Raw genomic sequence first — 4,662 nt, 5'->3', positions numbered from 1 at the left:
TAACACGCAGCCTCACCCTTGGCTCACGAGACAATGAGACATTCAAGCAAAGAAGACTGCCCACCTCTGACAAAAAGGTTGCCACGCCACGTAGTCTGAGCTGATGCTGAGGCTCTTGTACCTGTGAGTTCTGCCTGAACACATCTATTGCGCTGTGTGTACTTGGAGAACTTGAAAAAAATTGGGAAGGGGGGCAGGTAAGCCTCACTCTGCATAACCACAGGACACGGCACATGCACACCATTTGAATAGCAATTCCTATTGACTTTAGGGGTGCCCTGTCCCCTCAGATATTTTATTGGGAGTGTCGAAGGGACCCCAACCCCATATGCTTTGACATGTCCAGAATGCCTAGTCTGTGCACATCAGGGAGCACAAAATACTTTCAAAGTACTTTTCACATGGTGCCTAAAATAGATAAAGATAAAGCTACTGGAAAGGCCCCTTTCTTATGTTTCCACTCTCTGTATCACCCATGAAGAAGAAGAGTTTGGATTTGATATCCCGCCTTTCACTCCCCTTCAGGAGTCTCAAAGCGGCTAACAATCTCCTTTCCCTTCCTCCCCCACAACAAACACTCTGTGAGGTGAGTGGGGCTGAGAGACTTCAAAGAAGTGTGACTGGCCCAAGGTCACCCAGCAGCTGCATGTGGAGGAGCGGAGACGCGAACCCGGTTACCCAGATTACGTGACTACCGCTCTTAACCACTACACCACACTGGAGGGGGCACTCAGAAAAACATCAATGATTCTTTTGGCATGCAGTGTTTTGTTTATCTATTCATTTAAAGCATTTAAATGCTTTAGTGCTGCCCTACATGGAGTTAAGTACTGATAGAACAAGAGGGAAAAGAATTGTGATACAACCGTACCTATAATAAATTTCATTTCATTTCTTTCTGCTGCCTCTGATCAAAGGATACAGTGCAGTGCAATGACGCCAATCCACCACTCTTCCCACTGCACAACTGCACAACACCTGGTGCCTCCCTCCTCCCTCCACACCATTGGCAAGTGCCAGTGAGACTCTGTTTTGAAGTTGAGAGAAGAGTTGTGCTCCACCACTGCTGTGCCAGTGACTGCTACCGCCTTGCAAGATGCAGCTACAGTGGTACCTCAGGTTACATATGCTTCAGGGTACATACGCTTCAGGTTACAGACTCCGCTAACCCCGAAATAGTGCTTCAGGTTAAGAATTTTGCTTCAGGATAAGAACAGAAATCGTGATCCGGCAGCGCGATGGCAGCAGGAGGCCCCATTAGCTAAAGTGGTCTTCAGGTTAAGAACAGTTTCAGGTTAAGAAAGGACCTCTAGAACGAATTAAGTACTTAACCCGAGGTACCACTGTACTGTATCTCCTCCTCCTCCTCCAAAACATGTTTATTATTTTACATTCACTTACATTAAGATCACATAACAAACAATTTACATCAGAATCTATTTATTTATCTGGGTGACTTCACTTCCTTACATCGGTGATGGTCTAATTCTCCCTCCCCCCCCCCTGCTGCCTGCCCAACCTTATCCATTGACGTAAACCCTTTCTTACAATCTTTTACAAGGTGTGACTGTCTTCATGGCATGCACCAAGTCTTGGGTTGGCAAAAGAGTACGGGTTGGGGCACCATCTGCCTGTCTCAGAAACCTGGAGGATTATTCCAAAGAACAGAGACTCTTGCAAAAGCCAACAGACGGCACATTTACAAATTATTCTTTGGGTTGTTTTTCTTGGTATATCGTGGAGCCTCCATCATGTTGACCTGCTGTTATACAAGCAGCACCGCAAAATGGGCCAAATGCATTCTCCGATATGGCTTGCAAAGGGCCAGGGGCAAGTTATCGGAAAGCAACTTCCACTGGAGCTGTGACAATCCGTTTTCTTCAAAATGCCTCTACTAAATCCTGTAAGGGGGAGGGGGATAGATTGGGGAAGAAGGGAGAGTACCAAGCAGAAATTCAGATATGTCGGCTTCAGTCCTACAAAATAAAGGAGAGTCTTTATGGGCTTCATCAAAAGTTGATTTAGTCAGTATCCCGTGTCTGGCAATGGCTACCCTCTTAGGAACTCAAAACACAGCAAGAAGTTATCACCACCATTATTGGCCCCCAGAAGTGCTATTTAGAGATGTAATCTTCTTGAACATGTCACCAACTGATGTCACGTGGCCATACCAGCAAATGATGCCAGGCTTTTAAAAACTGTCTCAAAGAATGAATCACCACTGTGAGTGCAAACAGCATTTTAAAAACCAGTTTTTAGTGCAAAAAAATTAAAATGCACATAAAAGACTGCCCTGCCAGATGGGTGGGGTTTAAATAATAAAATTTTTATTATTATAAGTATTGATTCCTCCAACCCTTCCTTTTTACTTACAGCTGCAAGACAGAGGAGGGTGAATTAGCTGTCTCTGCTGGTCATTGGCTCTGATCAATGGCCTAACTTCTGTAGGGCTGCCTGCCTCCTGCCCTATAGGTGCAATGGGCACCAGCCACCACTAAACTTAGCTTCACTCCCATTGTCATCTATCCCTTTATATTAAAATGTGTCATTGTCAAGTAGGGGGGACAACACCTGAGAGGGCATGAAAATGAGCCATTTGCCATTGAAAAATGTTTTCCCACTCCACTCTGATAGGAAGATATCTCCTGAGTCTTCACAAGAAAAGGTAGGATACATAGAAAGTCTTTGGGAGAATTTAGGAGGGCCTACGTAATCCTCCATATTTCCACATCAGTTCGCATTCCTTTTTATAGAAATTATGAAAATTCACCAGAATTGTTTTTCCGATTTCTATGCAATTTGCCCTAATATACATGACTTTGCAAAGCACTTCCCCCTGATATAATGAATTTTGTATGTTATTTTCACTGGTATATACATTTATATGCACACTTTAGTAAATGTATTTTTGTACACAGTACTTGGCTGGAAAACTACATTGCAACATTCGGAGAAAGCAAATACAAATTTCAATGGATGACTGTACTTTGCTTCTCATATGAATTCAGAAGGTGCGAATTTGGCAAGTTCACCTTTACATGCAAACTGAATCAAATTCTGCTGCATCGCTAAACCTGAATTAACCCCAGCTCAGCTTGGTTTGAAGGAATAGAGTCCTAACTGCTTCGCAGCAAATCAAGCTCATTGATCAACTCATATTCCCAAAGCCACTTTTAAGTTTATTTTCATAACCCTGCACATATCAATGAACATTTATACACATCTTACCTGGATCAACAAGCAGCAGCACCGAGAAGACGAGGACTGAGAAATGGTGGAGAGTCTTCATGGTTGGAAATTGGGCTGAAAGCTCTGCGTTGACTAAAAATATGGAGTTGACTTAACTCTTGCCCCAATGGAAGTCTTATTTGCACTCCATTTATGCTAGTTGAAAAAAACTGCTCGACTCTGGCTACATGGTGTCCTAAGTCTCATTAGTTTTAATTGAATTTAAGCATTCAGCTGCATGTCTATACCATAAGGATATCCATGGAAAATAAAACCTATCTCTGAATTTTGTACTAAATCCAACAGCTGTGTTTTTATGAGTAGAACAGCATAAAGAGAAGCATATCCTTGTATGCAATAATGAAGTAGCTAAAAAAGGTTCTGGAGATCATACTGAGCTTCATCTGTATGAAGGATGTGGCTCAATATAAGGCAGCTTTTAAAAACACAGGAAATTCACTTACCAGTCAGACCACTAGTCTATTTAGTTCAGCATTGCCTACAATTTTTGCAATAAATCTCTGGGATGTCAGACAGTGGATAGCTCCAATGCTAGTTGGAGATGCCAAGGGTTGAACCCACAACCCTCTGCATACAAATCAGATGCTCTTGTCACTGAACTATGAGCCCTCCTGTGTTAAATATCATTTTACAAAATTCAGTGCCATCACGTCTCTTGGCTTATTCCAGTAATTAGCAGCACATGTGTGCATGGAAGCTGTTTTCTGAATCCCTGTCAGTCATTATAGACAATACTCAGGTTGATGGACCGGTGATCTAATTCTGGATTGGCTACACCTATACATGTTCCTTTGATGAAGAATTTAGCTGCAAACCTCCTCTGTTCTCTCTGCCCAGGGTAGCTGCTTCATGAACATAGGGCTGAAGGATGTCCTTGCTAAACAACTTAAACATGACAGCTTCCTTTACTAGAAACCTTGAAACAATGCAGATGTGTACAGCACAAATTTAACTCTATTCCACCCCTTCCCTGAAACTTCTTTTTTGCTCTACGATGTATCAATAGGCAATAATTCAATGGAAGGAAATACGCTGTTTCAATCCTAATGCAAATATATTTCAAATGATTGTAATGAAATAGTTGCCTGCAGCTACTTACCAAAGAGATGGGAAGCCTCTGTTGCTTTCCAATTTTGTTTCTTATGCTCGTCTTTAGTCTTTTAACTACGCTATTAATAGATGTACCTCTTTGCCTAAATGATTTATGATTATCTGCTGGATCTTCCACCTGGGCAGTGACCTCAAGATTTCTTAAACCATCATTATGCATTTGTGTTAGCAGATCAGAGCTAAATTTACCAAGAACAGAGTGTTCCCGCTAAGTACCATATGTCCTGCACCTGGTAGGAAGGTGAACAAGATCTGGACATTTAACCCCAGTCTCCCAACTTGCCCTGATAGGTCTTCTTTCTG

At 42.3% G+C, this 4,662-nt stretch overlaps 1 long non-coding RNA gene across 2 annotated transcripts; it reads right to left on the bottom strand.

The window, feature by feature from the left end:
* Nucleotides 1–1,216: 1,216 nt before the first annotated feature.
* Nucleotides 1,217–4,453, bottom strand: LOC308583506. Of its 2 annotated transcripts, none has more exons than XR_014006267.1 (3): nt 4,349–4,453; nt 3,229–3,321; nt 1,217–1,901 (listed from the first exon to the last, which is right to left on the bottom strand). It is a non-coding gene; the product is annotated as an uncharacterized lncRNA (long non-coding RNA). The 2 variants fall into 2 exon arrangements; XR_014006268.1 differs by lacking the exon at nt 4,349–4,453 and adding an exon at nt 3,693–3,778.
* Between the last annotated feature and the right edge of the window lie 209 nt (nt 4,454–4,662).

Source organism: Podarcis bocagei (genome assembly GCF_964188305.1).
Source record: "Podarcis bocagei genome assembly, chromosome: 3".
Classification (NCBI taxonomy): Eukaryota; Metazoa; Chordata; class Lepidosauria; order Squamata; family Lacertidae; genus Podarcis; species Podarcis bocagei.
Note: the sequence above shows the minus strand (reverse complement) of the source record. Positions and strands in the feature narration are given on the sequence as shown.